General features: G+C 39.2%; 1 pseudogene across 1 annotated transcript in view; it reads right to left on the bottom strand.

Annotated features, from left to right (window-relative positions):
* Positions 1–2,291: 2,291 nt before the first annotated feature.
* Positions 2,292–18,698, bottom strand: part of LOC309573469 — a 34,617-nt pseudogene continuing 18,210 nt past the window's right edge. The window contains exons 3-5 of the transcript in view: positions 9,297–9,408; positions 8,371–8,462; positions 2,292–2,350 (exon numbers count right to left, since the gene is read on the bottom strand). The product of the transcript in view is annotated as an uncharacterized misc_RNA (transcript). The remainder of the gene's footprint in view (positions 2,351–8,370; positions 8,463–9,296; positions 9,409–18,698) is intronic.

Raw genomic sequence — 18,698 nt, 5'->3', positions numbered from 1 at the left:
TTCTTAACAGACAGTAAAAGGTGATGAGTGAAGGTGCTGTGTGTCCAGCAATTATTTAAATTGCATTATGCTTAGAAACCTAAATATTAGAATCTGCTGGCGAACTGGTGCTATTGAAGAAAATAGAAGTTTCACTTTGCAAAGGTCTTTACATCCATATGCAGCTCGACAGATTTTTACAGATGTGATTAAAACAGATATGAAAGTAACTGAAGTTTAAATATGATTAGATATAATTACAGCATTTTAAAATGTCCATGTTATGAATATCGCAAGCTGTAATGGAGACAATATTTCCTTTTCAACTGAATGCAAGGTCAAAAAGTAATAGGCTCTCTAATATGAAGAAGTTAAGCTTTTAAAATACCACATTTAAAGTCCTAAAGAATGAATTTCATTGGGGTTTTTTGTTGCTTTGATACAGAAATCCTCGTGAGGTTCAACAGTTTTACCATGTTCTCTTAAAATCCTGGGATTGTCAAGTGCATTAATATATTTTACAGCAGACTTTTTTCCTGTGAGAGTATTTGACATGAATGAAATTAGTTTTTAATTAGGATACACATTGTTTTCAGTCTTTTTTAAAATTGTATGATAGCAAGACAGAGTGGGCATAGAAAATAGCACAAAAATAATTGGCTGTTTTGGCAATTCCATACCAATAACCAAAACAAGGTTTTCAGTTAAACATTTATTCTCATCACTGCTCCTATACTCAGAATAAATTACATAAAATAAAATTGTCCTTGTGGATGTTAATTGTCACATTTCCTGAGTTTCCACAGATGACAGGCTGTGACAGGAGATATCCAGAACTGCTTTTGGGTAATTGTTCTGATTTTAGATGGTTACAAGGAAAAACAGAAAATACATGGAAAAAAAGTGTTATGACTTCTTACCAACGAATGATACACACTAACCTTTTATTTCTTTTTACAACTTTGAAAAGCATTATAGAAAGGTAGAGAAATTTATGAAAGGAAGTGCAAAATGTGATAAAACCAGATTCTGTAATCTTTAAAAAGATTAGGAGAAATTAGCAAACATTTAAGCACACAGCAGTGGGCCATGTTGAGTGCAAAACACATTCTGTAGCATTCAACTTCTTCTTCTCCTTCTTTATCAGGAGCTGGAAACAATGTTTTGTGTTCAGTCTAATTCACAGCTCTAAGTTACTCTAAACAAATGGACTGAGGAGTGCTGGGCTCATTTTCCCTAACCCGGCTGCCTAACATGCATTATGCAGTATAGAAAAAACAGTATTTTGCACAATGCAGCACCATTTTTATCACACAACTTTTTGGAACTTACTGCAGCCAGACATTGTCAAAAATATGATTTAGACTATTTCACAGCTCATTGAATTCTGGGATGAAAGCAATATCTTCCTTTATGATCCATAAAAGTACATACAGAGGTCCTCAACCTTTATTCTTCTAATTACAAAATGTTCTGACAGAGTTCTGTGGGAAAGTTCCTCCCATTCTACCACTGTTGGGTGAATTATAGACATTTCAAAGAAAATAATAAGTATCTGCTTAAGACAGTTTTATTTCAGAGGAAAGAAAAGGGTATTAGCAGAGATTAATTTGAATACATTAAATATTTCTAACATGCATTCCTCTCTTCAATTACACATGTAGACATCAGCACAAACAGAGAAAGGTATTGAAGAATAAAGAAAGATACTGTGCTTTTGTTTATATCTTAGTATGATAAGCTATTGATCACTTAAATAATTTTATAAAATGTATTGGTTAATGCAACAAATGAATTATTTAGTGTAACAATCTAATTAAACAAGCTGTTAAGAGAGGTGTTAAATACCCTTTAGAACCACTGAGATGCTTTTTTTCTAAAACTACAAAATTCTCTTTTTTAAGTAAGCATAAGGTTAGAAGAAATATGTCAGCCATGGCTGGTAATTCATATTAATTATGTTGGGTAACTATTCAGGCTAACAATGTGGATAGTGTAGAAGTAATCTTTTGAAACTTGTTTTAGATAGCTTTGTACATTTCCTTGGGTATTTCTAGCTCAAACATTATGTTCTAAGTTGTATGTAGGGATATATAACTGCAAGACTACAGCACAGATAGTAAGGTAAATCTACAGCTTTATAAATCAAGCCTAATCAGGGCCAAGAAATAAGTCAGAGCAGTGGCACTAGTCAGTCCTGTGGCATGGTGGTAGCCAGCCCCAGCAGCATCTGAGCTCACACAGCTGGGGCTATCTCAATGTTCCTGAGGCTCCCCTGCTTTACAGGAAGTGTTGGCAAACTCATCACTTGTTTATCCCATGGTTATCCAGATGCTCATCCTCTTCTCATAACGCTCAATGCTTTGTACTACTAGAAAAGAACAAAAAAAAAACTTAGGGACAAAAGCAGAACCCTCTTGGTGGAGGATTGTCCTACCAAGCCCTGCAGGCTCTTCTTCATCCTCAAAATATGAGTTGTTTCTGTGCAGGAGGCCAGTTTCACAGGGCAGGGGGGAGGGCATGCTTGCTTGTCTGATGCAGGCTGGGAGAGAACTGGGAAGGGTGTCCCATTTCCTGAGTGATTTGGCAGTATGATGCAGGATGAACCAGCATTTCATGTGACAGGGAAAAGCCCGGTCCAGTTTAGCGTTTGGAAGACTGCTGTGGGTCTCGAGCCTCGGGGTGGAACCTTTCGCACGAGATATCAGAGGAGCAGTGAGCCCACACCCTGAGCCCACACACCCTGACACCACACCCCAGGGAGGCACAGCTGTGAAGGTGTCTTGTGCTCTAGCCCAAAACGGTTCCCCAGCAATGTGTGAGTTTTGGGAATGTCTTTTATGTTGCCTTACTTACACCTTAAACAATACAGTCTGAGAATGTGGCGGATAGCTTCTACTCCTGGGGTCTGCAGCCTAAAAGAGCATTTTAGCACCTATCTTGTAGACAGACAGGTTGGTTTTGGAAATAACCCTTAGTGTCAGACTTACAAAGCTGTTTAGAGGATTAACTCCTATTGAGCATCTCAGCTTTGAAGGAAATTGCACTAGGGAGTACTCACTGAGGCAGAGTTTCAGCTACTGTAAATAAATACCATTGATTTGGACTTTCACAGAGCTCCATAACAGAGTAGATTTAAAGGAACATGATGCACGTAAGATTTAAAAATAGATTTTGAAAATCAGAGTCCTGGTGCCCTGACATCTTTATGATTACAAAAATAATAATCATCGTCCTTAAAAAAATACAGACAAAAAAGCACCCAAACAAACCAAAAAAATCCCACCCCTAGAAATGAATCTGGTAGTGAGATCAATACTCTGAACAACCCTCTGAATCTGAAATCTTTCCTTTTTCTGAAGTAAGGTTTCTTATTTGGATCTCTCAGGAGTAAACTAACAAATGCAGGTAGCAGCTATCCTCCAACTGTTCTGTTTGCTGCGTTTCCTTGGTCCTCTCCTCCTGTCCCCTAGTCCTGGGATAAGACCTGGAGAGGAGGCAGGTGATTAAGTTGCACAGTATAGTTAGAACAAGCTGTTTCTGACCTTTCTTGAAAACATTTAGGCATCTAACAGAGAAGGTGTCTGGGAATTTAGGTCAGGTGGAGGTCAGAAAGAGGGTTAATTGCTGAACTACCCTGCCAAGTGTGGGGGTGTGGAGGAGTCCAGCTTCTTGCGTTCCTTGGTGGGTCCAGCCCTTAAAACAGCCTGTTTCCTCACAGAAACACTGTTTCACCCCAAGACGCACAGCCAAGGGAGAGCAGAAGACTAACAGAAGGAGCAGTATCATGAACATGTTTCAGTCAGAAAAGTTCTTTAAGGTAAAGGAATGTATCTGAAATGAATAAAGAAAATAACAGTTTCTAACTTTCACCTTCTTTCATAGACTGTGAGTTTCTTTTTCGTCTTGTTGATCCAAACTCTGGTGACTGCCTTTCCTACACTCAGAAGTCTTTTTCAAAGAGATGTGCGTTTACACCCTCTAAAGACTTAGTTGTACTGTTAATCATTGAATATTCATTTGAACATCGAATTTAAACATTTTCCTTTTCGACCCAATGAAAATAGATTAATTTTATTATTATGGAAAAGGTCTTACTTTTCTTTAATCTCATATATGCATTGTCAAATCACACACATGGTAGTTACCCTAGAATACCCTTCAAGGTATTTAATGCTCAGTTTTAATGACAACACATTTTATTATATTTATTTCCTTTCAGCAAAGTTTCTAAGACCTTAAAAAGCCCACAGAATTATTTTACAGTTTAGATGGTATGCTGAGCTGGTTGCTATCCATGGTTGTGTCATTTTGCTTTGTTGATTCTGTTTTCCTCCCTCTTAACTATTTGACTGAGTGGTGCAGCATGAAATAACACAGTAACTGTTCAATAAAAAACTTCCAAGTTACAGTTGATGGCATTTATTCAAAAGAAATGAAAAAATTTCCAAAAGGAAAGTACAAATCTATGGGAAATATTGAAACTAAGCAGCAATAAACAGCGGTTTGTTTACACTGGAAAGTCTATTTACGTAATCCAAACAGCAAACAAACTCTTACTGGGTCCCAACCTCTTAGACTCATAAAATATTTAAAGAGTTCTAATATTGCATTTCAAATTGAGCTTTTCAAAGTTTCTCTTGTGTGTAGCCTACTAGTTTTTAAACCAACGAGAATATTGATACATTTGGGGTTGTTTTCTTTTTGGTTTTAATTTGTATTAGTCACTTGTTCAGCTGCTGTTCACTGATATGACTATGGTACAAAAATGAAGCTGTTGTTTTGGGATTGTTTTTTGAAAAAAAAAAAAATGTTGTTCTTATTATGCTATGTGTGATGTGATTTTCCCTGTGGATTATCCTGATAGAACTAATATGTTTACGGAATTTGAATTAAAACAGATTAAATACCTGCAAAGGAGTGCACTACAGATTTTGTTTTCTCTTCAAATCTCAAAAATAAGGAATTGTTTCAAAAAGACAACTGAAAGTACCAAGAGAGAAAAGAAATAAGGGCAGTACCACAAATAATCAAAACAATCTGATATTCCAGATATTTAACCTCAACCTCTCTCCTTTTTTTACCCTCAGTAAAGCAGGGATGTATTTTGACTGTCTCTAAAAGCAGTAAAACCATATTCTCAGCTTATGGATGTTTGTGTATCAGGATTCCAATTGAGAACTTTAGTGTAATCAAATCCATTACATTATCATTTTGGCATTTTACTATCAGGGGGATCATAAGAAATGACCCAATGCTACAAGGCTTCATTTGTAAGGCTGTGCACAACGTAGAATTATCTGCTATGACATTTGATAACTCAGGAAATAAACCAACTTGTTAGTAGTACAGTTCTGTGTATCCTCATCAATTTCACATTCAAGCATTTGTATATCTGAAAACTTTCAGCAAGTGAAATTAAAAGAAAAAGCAAACATCCATTGCAACGTGTCCTTGTTCAGGAGTACAGAAAACCAGAACAAGAAGTTTTTAATGGTATGTGACATTGTAAACAATTTAAGTCTTGAGCATAAGTTGAAAGGACACTTTAGTTTAGGATTTTAGATTTTTAGCTGAAGTGTAGGATAACCACATGATGCTACTGTTGCTCAAATAGTGAAGAGAAGCCTTCTGTCCATGTTATTCTCAGAAGAACCTAGGCTCCTATTTTCCTGTGCACGTAAAGGAAGCTTTCCACTGGAGAAGGCTGCGCAAAATGTGCTTTTCACTGTCAGGCTGTGATGCTCTTCCTAGCCAGCCAAGCAGAACTGGTACCTGATTTGTAGACAGACTCATGATGCCTTCGCTACTAACCCCTTTCAAAAAAAAAAAAACCAAACAAAAATCCCAAGCACCGTATCCAGCAACATTTTTACAGATGCTTCAAGAGAGAAGTGGAATCAGGCATAGGTGGGCCAGGCACACAGTTTGCAGTATGCAGATATAGATGATTATCAGCTGTCATGGTAACACCTTCATTTACTGGGATTCTGTCCTCAGTAATTCAGCAGATTTGTAAAAGGCCAAAAGATGCATAGATCTTAATTCTCAGGTCTGCCTTCTAGTTCTCCTTGTTTAAGGATTTTTTTTTTTGTCTGTTTGTTCAATTTCTGTGTGATTTCTTCTGTAGGTTTCAGCAGAATATATACATATGCACACATACAACTACATATGTATGTGTATTGTTTTGTAAATGTTCTCAGTCATGCTTTCTTCTGCTTTGCATCATTTACTCATATACCTTCCATGTTTCTCATTTATTTTTTGCGCAATTAAACCTTATAATAAATTATTAAATATAACCTGAGAGTGACAGAGTCTTCATGTTTTGTTTTCTTCTGGGCATGGGGGGAGTGGAGGGGGTGAAGGAGTGGGGAAGGAGAGCAGGGACTACACTTCAATTCCATCCCCAAATAGAACACACTGAAATTACTGTGGCGAGAAGCCTGTAAAACCACAAAGCTGTCAGATACCAAGCTGCTATTCATACTTTTAAATCTAGGTTCAAGGAGCCCTGATACATTTGCTTTTGTCAGCTGAATAGTACTGCTTGCCCGGCAGCAAAATAACACCTCCTGTGTGGAAAATCATGGGTATTTATTATTCTATAGAGTTCTCAATTTGAGATGCAAAAACCATGAACGAAGACAACATCAAACACATTTTCTTTCTCACCCTGTCACATAGGCTTCTCATACACATAGATTTCTCAGACCAAATTAACTTTATGTAAACATATGCAGCTCCATTCTACATATCAGAGCGGTTCTAAAATTGATACTTTAGAGTCCACCTACTAGGCTAAAGTGTTTCAATTGCAGAAGGACAAATAGTCTCTAATCCTGCATATGAATGAAGGGGTAGGGTAACTCTGCAGGCTGCAATACAGCACCAACACAGCCAGGGTCACGTCACAGTCCTGCCAAAGCAGCCCAGGCAGTGCCCAGCACAGTCTCACCAGCGCAGAGAAAATAAAGTTTATGCTGCAAATAAAAGGCCTGTGCTTTGATTACTTCATTCTTAAGAAAGAACCAAATCATCTTTTCTTATGTTTGTGTGAGATGTTTTTGCAGTTGGCATAAATCTTCTCTGTCTGCCAGAGTGATGATTCTTCTCCTCTTCTTTCTCTGCTGTGTATGCCATGAAAATTGGATCTTCCGTAACTGTTAGAAGGAGGCTAGAAGAACATTAAAAAGAAAAAAAAAAAAAAAGAAAAAGTTGAAGAACTTTTCTCAAAACAGCTATGCTTTGAAAAAGGAGAAAAACTGCAATTTTTCTTCAGATGCTGATTTATTATGGGGAAATATTAAACCATCAATAAAAATGGTTATTTGTCTTCTTGTTTTCTGTGAATACATTTCAGATTCAAGTCATATGAAAAAAAGAAGTTGCAGCTTGAATATGTTTCCCAGCTGTCCCACATCTGGTCCCTGGTAAAGCACCAGTGAAATGCCCCCTTCCTCTCATACACACACTTCAGATATTGATGCAATCTCTCCTACATCAGTCTTAAAACATGAATTGTTCTGAAGCTATTGACTGTGCTGAGAGTTAGTCATATCATTAAGACAATGTAATGTTACAGTGCCTGAGTGAACTGGCATGGGAGGGAAGGTGTTTTCTGAAGCAAATGGCCGGTGCCCAGCCTGTGGTCACTCTAGGAAGCGTCATCCTGGTACAAACAGTGACCCAACAGTCAGAATGAGAGAAATCAGCTTTATAAGCACATATTGACAGTGGAGCTTACCACCAGATCATACAGGAGTGAGATCTGAGAGGAGATGGGTGGAAAGCCAGAGTCTCACATCCACTGTGAAACATGCATTTCCCTTAACACACCCCTGATTTAGGGTGTGAAGAGACAAGACAGAAGCAGTGAAATTGGCTCCTGTCTTTCCACTTCTAACCTTCAGGGCTTGAATAGGATTATTAAGAGGGAAAAAAAGAAGACTCAGTGTTCCAAACCACTGATTGTTACAATACAAAAAAAAAAAAAAAAAAAAAGGAGATGTACTGAAACAGCTAGCCCAAAGAATTATAGTGAAGCTGAACTGGAAAAAACAGATAAGACAAAAGGTATCATAGAATATAATTTTTTGCCTCAGGTTTACAAGTGATGACTTGAAGAAAAAAGGCATTAACAAGATGAAAATAATAAAAAAGGCTATCAAACCAAAAGAGCTAATTTGTTAATAACATGGAACAGAGTAGTCTCTAAATGTAGCTGTAAAGGATTAAAGGATATTCATCAAAAAATAATGACTAGTAGTAATCATATTTTAAAATCTTCAAATTTTCCTGTCTATCTAGTTTAAGATTAGACTATAAGATTCAGAGGATATAAAAAGCAGATATAGAAGAGAAAGATCTTAATAAATATACAGTACAAACCATGAGTAAGCTTCATCTCAACAGGTGATCTTAACCAGATCTGAGTGGAGTACAAAGCTTTTGATAAAGCCTCTGTGATCTTCCTCTTCTTTCTGAAGACATATATTTAATCAGAAACATAGTGGAGGAAACTGCATCATACATGATAGTACAGTCTAAAATATCTAATTCCAGCATGCAAGAGATAATGCTGGTATTGCTTACTTTCCCACTGAAACCAATAAATACAATAAAAATCCAGGTAGATGTACAAACTGCAACACGCATGAGATTAGCACTGTGTCATAAAAGCCTGGAAAGGCCCTTTGATTTGGGGAAATACTAATATGTTGCCCAAAATTCCGGCAGCCTCATATATTGTGGTAGGGGAAGGAATACATTTTCTGCTTACTATTTCTTTTCTTTGGAAGCAGAGAGTTTCTGGATCAGACCACTAGAGATATTTGGCAAGGAATAGAGCAAACTTAGATAATGGTGTAAACTATTATTTTGGATCCAGCTGTAAGTCTGGAACATAAAATCAGAGGACAAAAAAATGCTAGAAGATGTAGAAAACTTCAAGATATCACCTGTCCTCTGTGCACAAAACAGGAATAGCAATGCCTAGCTTAATGTTATTCCTGACAAATCACCCTTAACATGTTGTTTCGTCTAATACCACGTAAGCGTTTAGCTGACAAAGGAACTTGAGCAAGCCATTTGTTTTCCCAGTGTGAAAAAAAGGGAAAAAAAAACCCAGAGAATGTCACTTTTTCATAGGCTATAGAACTGATATTCTTTTTCCAGTTTAAAATTTTGGTGAGAAAATTCAATTTTTACATATACCTTTCTTTTTTCTTTGGTTCTGAGGGGGATAGTAGGATAAGCTGTTAACATATCCATCCTTACCTGCTTCAGCATATTATACAAATTGATTTGTTACTCACTTTTTGTGACAAGCAGTGGTGATGCAGAAGACCAGTAGGAAAACTAACAGCAAAACAGCAGCAGAAATCCCTTCAGCTATGTAGGTAATAAACTATTTGTGATCCCAAGTTGCTAAAATATGATTGTAATAAATACAATTGGTATTTTGTATAAATATAAATCAGCATGAACTTTTTAATGACAAACTAAGCTGAAAAATCAATGATTATATAAAGACATTTTTCCATGACAGCTCATGCTCAATATTCAGACTTTACAGCAATTTCCTCATTTCTAAAAAGCCTTTGTTATGCTGAACCAGCTCTTAGTAAAGTTGTGACTGGGATGACCAAAGGTGAGTGAACACAGCACAGCAATATGAAAATAAAATAGCTGTGCTTTGTATAATCCTTTTCTATCTCCTTCCCTCCCCTGGTGAGAAAGCAGTCCATACATGAGTGATTCAATATATGGTTAATAAAAGTTCTCAGTCTACTCAAATGAGTGTTCTTGGCTAACAACACAAAGCTGTAAGGAGTGGCCAATACCCCAGAGGGCCGTGTTGCCCTTCAGAAGGACCTCGATGGGTTGGAGAGATGGGCAGAGAACTGTCTGAAATTCAACAAGGTCAAATGCAGGGTCCTGCACCTGGAGAAGAATAACCTCCTGCACCAATACAGGCTAGGGGCTGATCTGCTGGAAAGTTGCTCTGTAGAGAAGGATCTAGGGGTCCTGTGGACAACTCACTGTCCATGAGCCAGCAATGTGTCCTTGTGGCCGAGAAGGCCAATGGGATCCTGGGGTGCATTAGGAAGAGCACTGCCAGCAGGTCAGGGGAGGTGATCCTGCCCTTCTAGTCAGCCCTATTAAGGCCACATCTGGACAGCTGTGTCCAGTTCTGGACTCCTCACCCCAGAACAAGAGAGACAAGAGAGACATGGAGTTCCTGGTGTGGGTCCAGCACAAGGCAACAAAGATGGTCAAGGGACTGGAGAGTCTCTTTTATGAGGAGAGGCTGAGGGAGCTGGGCCTGTTCTGCCTCGAGAAGAGATGACTGAGAGGAGACATCATCAATGTCACAGAACCACAGAATCAGCTAGGTTGTGAAAAACCTTTGAGATGACTGTAGCGGGTTGAGTTCGAAACCGGGCAGAAACACCAATTAAATGTAGTGGTTTTGGTTCAAAATATTCATTACTTACTTATTTTCCTTCTGTGAGATAAGAATTAGGAGAAAAGCAAAGCAGGCACAAACCTTAAACAGTTGCAGTACAATGAAAGAGTTTTATTACTAATAGAATTAAAAGTAAAGAGACAATAACAAAACAAAACTAAAGCAAATCCCCCCCCCTCCAGCACTTCTCTCCTTTTACCTAGCTCACACAAGGGATAACAGAACATGGGATGTTAGTCAGTGTTCCAGTTCTTGAAAAGTCTCTCTCTTATGCTTAAGGGAAAAAAGGGTTTTTCCTTCAGTTGCACGTGGTTCCCAAACTGCCACCAACAGCAGATCCGCCCGGAAACAATCAATCTGCTGTGTGTAGAACATCTCTCCCATGAAAAATCTCACAGTTCCTTCACACTGCAAAACATGGGCCATCACATGGGGTTATTCATCTTTTTAAGGATAAGTTCTTTTGGCCTGCACACAAAAGCTTTTTCTTCACCACAAGTCTCTAGCAGCCTCTTACTACTTCTATATAGCCTGGCATCGGCATTCTTCACAATCTTCACAGGCACACGAAGATACTCCATCCCCCCATGTTCTTCAAATGGATTAAAGAGACAAACAGTTTGTGGTATTACAGTTTCTTACCACGGCATGCAAGAAGGTTTCTTTTAAGCTGCCCGCCAGAATCGTGGCACCGCCCTCTTTTCTCCCGTCGCCATTTCCAGCTCTGTCCCACGGGACTCACTTCTCTTTCTCTCTGACTCTGACACCGCCATGCTGAAGAGTGTTCTTGTTCGGCCTTTATGGTGGGGAAAGCCTCGCTCCCTCTGTGCTGCTGGCTGCGTGGTGTCTTCTTCAGTTCAACACGAAGTGTGCTGGCTGCAGACAGGAGGCTCTGCCGGCTCCCGTTGACTCCGCCGGCTCCGCATGGAGAGGAGAGGGACCCGCCGGTCCCCAGAAGCCGCGCTGGATGGGTTTAGCTGTGAGCAGTCCATGGCTGGTTTTAGCTGCCTGTGGCTCTGAGGCAGTCCCCCCCCAGCCACCCAGGGTCCGTGCCGCAGCATTGGGAAAGGGGGAAAGGGGCAGTGGCCCCGGCCGGGCCCGGCGGGGCCGGGAGGCTCCGGAGCCCCCACCTCCCAGCAAGCGAGCTCCGACCAAAAGGGGAAGTCCCGCCTTTCTGTGCGGTTTAAATATGTAAATTGTGAGAAGCGTAATTGGTCTTAAAGACTGTCCATCAACTCAGGGTCAACCCAATACAATGACCAAGTCCAACCTGTAAGTTTGTAAGTATCTGAAGGGAGGCTGCCAAGAAGATTGATGGATCCAGGCTTTTCTCAGAGGTGCTAAGCAATAGGACATGAGGCAATGGGCAGAAACTGATGCACAGGAAGATCCACCTGAATATGAGGAAGAACTTCTTTACTGTGTGGGTGCTCTAGATTGGAGCAGATTACCCAAAGAGGGTGTGGAGTCTCATTCACTGGAGATACTCAAGAACTGTCTGGGCACAATCCTGTGCCATGTGCTCCAGGATGACCCTGTTTGAGCAGGGAGGTTGAACCAGATGACCCACTGTGGTGTCTTCCAACCTGACCCTGTGGTTCTGTGATTGTAAATGTTGTCCCATAAGAGATACCCAACAATCATTCAATAATTCCATGGGCAGAAAGTCATTTTTCTGAGTACCAGGAAGATCATCTCAGTGCTCAACAGATTTTCTGTTCAGTACTGCACACAATGGTATCAGTTATTTTCTGCTCTAATTCAAAAAGAAATCTGTTCACATTTTAACAAAAAGAAATTCACAAAAATTTCTCCCATCTTCATCCCCTTTTTTCAATCACCTAGTATTGTACATGCCTTGATGATGGATGTCAGGAAGTCTGCCTCATTTGTTCTAGCTTAAGAAAAAAGGTTTTCTTTGAAAACTGCAACCTAGGCAGGAAAAGTTAAACTTAGACTAACTTTGCTTAAAATGCATTGATTTCTTTGGAATGGAGTCATATCTTCAAATGAAACTAAAGAGCAACCTGTAATAACTAGAGGTAGAGACAGACAAAAAAATGGCTTCAAGGTATAAGCCTATTTTTTCTTATAGTGCTCGAGTCTGTGGCAAGGTAATACTTATTTTTGAGGTTGGAGGAAATACGTGGGAGGAAAGAACAGAGTTAATTATCAAAGTCACACAGGTAATCCATAGCAAATCATTGGTGAATGGGAGCTAAAATCTCTCTTCAGGTGTACTCCCTCTTTAATGTTCTGCTCACTCTACAATGAAACCACAGCTGCCCGAAAGTGCTTCCATTGGAGTAGACAAGAAAGTTACGTGCTTAGTTCATAGGCAAAGGAAAGCAATCAGTATCACTAATGACAGTAATCCCAGCTAACCAGCTGCTGAGCCATCACCAGATGGCTTTCCTCTCTGGGATCAAAAAGGTTCACAGCTTCTTATCTGGCTATCCTGAATACCACATGAGACTTGCTCAGGTACGCCTCTTCAGCATTAATGTGTTCATTGGAAAGGATAACAAAAAATACTGATTACAGAAGAGTCTTATCCTTGAATCCAATGCTATTTTACTGGAAAGAAAAAGGAAAGAAAATTCTCTCAGAAGTTTACACTGCTGAAGGTATGTGACACTATAGAGAAGGCTGCTTGATAACAAAAACCAACACCTTTTGTATTATAACTGTGCATGAAATCACTCTACTGCCAGAATGTTTTCAGCTCCTGTGCACTTTAAATGACAGGATGGTGTATATACTTACCTCCAAATTCAGGTAAAATTATAATGTCTTTTTTTCCAGCTGTTATGCTACCCACCAGAGAAAATCATTGTCTGTGCCAGGGAGTACTTACAGAAATGCAAAAAAACCCATCCTATAAGTAACAAGAGAAAAAAAATTAAAATCTTGTATTTGGTTGTCATCAACGGTGGGTGAATCTGGATAGAGTTACAGATTTCAGCAGCATCTCCACCCTTCAGTTTAACTGCTCCAGACTTCATTTTTCTTTTTCTGAAGTTTCACCTTCAGTTTTATCAGGTCAAGATAATAATCTCTGTGTTAATGAGTTTGAGAGCTGAGATTATCAGCTGTCAGTTAAATTTGGATGAGAAAAATCATTAGATTCCTTTTCTTTTAACCAACAACAACTCGAAGCCCGTATGCCTTTTCTCATTTGAAGTGAGCAAAACCTTCCTTAGGCATTTGTTTTCTTTAACTATACAAAACCTTTTGTAATTACTGACTTTAACATTCCAGTCAAGATTTTGCAGAAACATGTCAGAAGCTCATCATGTGTCTCTTTAGTTCTTATGTTCTCAACAAAGGTGATATGCTGACAGGAGGGTATTAAGTATATTTTCGGCATCAGTACAATTTCTGTTAAGTATTAGTATTTCTCTGCAAGTTTGTGAAATTTTCTTTGTGGGACACTTTTCAACCTTCAGTGCACCAACTTTGGTTTTGAGGAGGAAGCACTGATGGGACAAAGAGTTATTTGTTTTAACAAGAGATTCAAACTGCTCTGTCAAGACCTTCATGTATTTTGTCATGTGCCTTGTTGGACTGGCATGTATGGTATCCCAACTGGGTATCACTGAAATAGTTTTCCCCACAGCTGAAAGGCAGATATCCAGCACAAATGCATTCATGCCCAGAGAATGGTGTTTGGTTGAATAGAGACCCATACACATGGTTTAATATCTTGCATTCACACTGAATGACTTCATGAAGGAAGAAGGAAGCTAATTTCACTCCTGTCCTGGTTCTCCTCACCCCCTTACTGCAGTTCTTATCTTCTGTCTGTTTCCCATGGCCCAGAAGCACTGCTGTCTCCTTCCAGCTCTCAAGGAATGTATGATAGCCACCAGTGACTGGACAAGTAGTTCCCTTCTTTTCATCTGGATGCTAATGAAATTATCCTGCTGTACTCAGCCTTGGTGTCATCTCACCCTGAGCACTATGTGCAGTTCTGGGCCCCACAAATTTAGAAGGATGTGGAGGTATTTGAATGTGTCCAGAGGAGGACAGCAAAGGTGGTGAAAGGCCTAGTACAAACTGAAATGTAACTCTGACCCCCTAAACGTACATGTAAATACAACTACCAACCCGTTTTTCAGATCTAGTGGGACCACACAAAAACATGTTTGTGTTTTACTTTGCCAAGAGAACTTGCTACACTGCTTTCTGCTGAAGTGAGAAAAAATTCAGTAAGTCTTTCTAAAAATGTCAGTGTTTTCAGGAGGGAATAAGTACTTCTTTATCAGCCCTGCTAATTCTTCAGTCTTTTCATATGACATGTCCCATTCTTTCCCAATCACCTACCAAAAAAATACGTGGATTGCAAGTCTGCTTCCTTTCTTCAAAGACTGTCTCAAAGAAAAAAGCATGGTAAGAAAAACACAGAAAATGGGTTCATATGTGGAATCTGGTGTCATGACTGATCTCCATATTGATAGAATTTTTAGAAGGAAAGATATGGTGAAGAACACATTAGAAATTAATCCAAAATCTCTTGAACATATTGTATAATGATGTAATATGCAGCTGTTCCTGCAAGAGTTGTCCAACAAGAGCTACACTACTTTACAAACACATTGCTTTATGTGTTCCAGGTTTTGAGGTCAAAAAATATTTGCAGAAATCTGATTTTAGCTGTAAATTCCTGTTGCTGGAAAACAACAGTCACAATATTTGGCGGGATAGAGTGGATAATCTTAGGGATACTGAATTGATCTTGTGATTTAATTTTCACTAGCATTCAAAAACCTTAAATGCAGCATGCTGACTTTTACTGACACTGATGCCTTTTCCTGGTCTTAAAATCAAGAGCCAAACATGGTTAGAAGGGGAAAAGGGATTTTACTTTGGTATTTAGTTTAAGGATCCTTAGGTGCACACATCCAGGTCAAATGCACCAAAATGCACACCACAATGCCCGCCTCCCCAAAGATTGGGTGTAACAGTATAGATTTTACTAATTAGGATATCTATCAAAAATTCCCCAATGAGAGGCTTGAGTGAGCCCCCCTGCCCCAAGGAACCTTCTCCTGGATGGTTCTGTCTTGGTTTACAGAATGTGTTCTGGAGAGGACCTTGGGGTCTGGGGCACACTGATCCCTAACTATGAAGATTCTAAGATGTTTAGTCTCCTAGCTTGACAAACAAGTCTAAGAATGTGGGCTAAAAAACACTAAGAATACAGACATTGTAAAAAAGGTATAACAAGGGTATAAAAGAAAAGGCAAAAAATCTTCATGGCATCAATACAACTGCAAGAACTGCTCTCATGATGCTTGAATACCTATTCCTTCCTCTCTCCCTTTTTTCTTAACAAGAATTCCATGCTGTTTTTCTTTGCAAAAGTAAATTCACCCTTAGACAATAAGCAAGCTGCTTCTTTCTACCATGCCACCTCTCAGAATCAGCAGTTTTTGGACTGTTACCTCTTCTGAAAATAATCCTGTGCTCTTAAAATAATCCTGTGCCTTTCACCTAAGATTCCTCCTCTTCAAAAGTTCTTGAGGCCCTCTCAGCAACAGCTTAAAAAAAAAAAAAAAGGGTTTATCTTTTCTCTTATTCTCTCAACCCAAAACCTGAACAGCAGCTCTCCCCTCCTCTCCTCCTACCTTCTAGACTCAGTATTTCAAAATAACTCTGGAACTGGGCAAGGCGAGAAGAATTGCTTTACCCGTGCAGAATCACAGCAACAGGCTTAAAGCGTTGGAAGAGTTTGGTAGCAAATCTGAGCTGGAAAATGGCTTAGCTGCAATGTTAAGCCAAAGAAAATGACATGACTGAACTGGTAGAACATACACAAAAAAAAATAGTGCAGCAAGTTTCTGGCAGCAGTTTGTTTATTCTAGCCACAACTGTTGGATCAAGCAGAGTAAGTCTCTCACGAGTTTCTGAGAGACTTTGCTGTCTATGTTACAGGGTGCAGTGGGAGCTGATGCCTGGCCTGTTGTTTCTCTGCACTTACTGTTTTTTCCATATCACACTGGAAATGTTAATTGTGTGTTATGAAAAGGTTCCAAATGTTGAAGAGAAATAATAGGAAATCCTTGATATTTCACTTTCTTTGCAATTAATGAACACTCAACAAAAATGCACTTAATAATACAGGGAAGGGGCTTAAAAGGGTTACAATGGAGTGTTTTCTGAATCATACTGTACTTCATATTCTTTAATGTGTTCATATAGTTTTTTCTCTAATAAACAGCCATAACTATGCTGCCGTTGCTAGGGCTAAAAATCATAAATTGAATTTGTTTCAAGAGCAAAAGAAGCATGGGAACTAAACTCTCTTCTTTTGGAGAAGAAATAGTTTGTGTAGGTAGAACTGATCATTCTGAAGGTTACTGTATGTTTTTCAACTATATGTTTTCATTTTGGTGTTAGAAGCACTGCACTTGGAGTAAGAAGAAAATATTTCTATTGCTCTACAATTAGGACATACTTGATTATATCAGTATAGTCAGGATTTTGAAATTTGAATGTTTAAAATTGTAAGGGATGAGGACTTTTTGTCCTGTTTCCTGTATTTTTATCACATTCTGCTCATTTTCATGGATTTTTGTGGTCAAGTATTCAAAGTAAAGCAGGTCATCATGTTTTTTCCCAAGCACATTCTCCACTTCTCAATTAACCATATTGCAGTTTAAACATATTTTGGAGTTTTGCACCCCATGCCACAGCCCTGCCAAATATTCATGCATCACCAGGAACAAGGGCAGAGCAATGAAAGCTGGACTGAATGCTGCAACAGAAGAAGGTCTGGGGTGGTGCAAGGATCATGTCTCCAAAATGCATTCTACAGAGAAGAAGCAAAACCAAGGTTTTTTTGTTTTGGTTTGGTTTTTTTTTTTGTTTTGTTTTTTGTTTTTTTTTTTTTTGAGTCATAACAGAAAATAGAGGAAAAGGTGGAATTCAACCCACAGTTTGAGAAATTTCAAGTGTCCGTTGGGACATGTAGCTCCCATTATAAGCAAACTGTGACAATAGTAACAGCAAAACCTAGAGTGCTTCTCAGCTCCCCAGGAGGAAACCCCTTACCTGAATAAGGTGGAGCCCAGTTTACATACATCTACATTTTCATCTGTGAGTGTGCTCTTTGCCTTTGTTGGAGAACAGGTCTTATACCTGAGGCTCTGCAATACAACATGCTGATGGGAAATTCTCCTCGTGCCTTCTTTGGGAGAATGCCCACCTCTTCCTGCAAACTCAGGCAGTCATTCCCCTTCCAAAGCATCTCCTCCTTGTAAGTTATATGAGGAGCAGCTGAAGGAGCTGGGCTTGTTTAGCCTGGAGTGAAGGGGGATCAGAGGAGACCCTATCACTCTCTAAAACCACCTGAAAAGGCTGTATCCAGGTGGGGGTTGGTCTCTCAGGCAACAAGTGACAGGACAAAAGACTCCCTCAAGCTTCACCAGGGGATGTTCTGGTTGGACATTAGGAAAGGTGGTCAGGCATTGAAACAGTCTGCCCAGGCAGGTAACAGGCAGGTAATGGAGTCACTGTCCCTGGAAGTGTTCAAGAAACAACAGGAATGACTTAGTTGACAAGGTGGTGCCCAGTCAAAGGTTGCGCTTGATGATCCTGGAGGTCTTTTCCTGTCTAAATAATTCTATGATTCTATTCTATTCTGTGATTCTTAACATCAAACCAGTTTCTCACAAACGGGTCTAAAATCCTATAATGAGATCAGACAAGCTTAAAACCCAGCTTATTTTTGAGCAAACAAGATTTATTGTTAATTTGTTATCTTTTACTTGCTGCTAATTGGAATGTGGTATTTAAATAAATTCTCACTTGTTATTGAAGAGTTACTTTATTTGCGTAAAAGTACTAATGCCTCAGAAGGTCCTATTTTGAAAACTATTTTCTCATTTACTTACCAGCCACAGTAAAACTCATCACATGGTTTTTGTTTCTCCCAGCAGCTACATGGGACTACATTGCAAAGTCAGAGGCTGTAATGTTTTGAAAGACAATCCTGGTCAGAACAATCCATTGGTGTATGTTCTTTGAAATCTGAACCAAAGCTTTGCTTTCCTGGCAAATTGCACAGAATGACAATATCTACCCAATCTGCTTTAATCCTTTCCCACATTGCTCACTGCACTGAATCCCCAATTTTATAAGGGCTAGTAAAAAGCAACATCTCCTCCTGGCTTGGTAAACATGGGATTATTTTGTTTCTCAGACACTTCAAAAGCATCTGTTGAAAAACACAAAACCTAAGAAA

The sequence above is a fragment of the Coloeus monedula genome, assembly GCF_965178545.1.
Source record: "Coloeus monedula genome assembly, chromosome: 1".
Classification (NCBI taxonomy): Eukaryota; Metazoa; Chordata; class Aves; order Passeriformes; family Corvidae; genus Coloeus; species Coloeus monedula.
The sequence above is the reverse complement of the archived record's forward strand: the minus strand, read 5'-3'. Positions and strand labels throughout refer to the sequence as shown.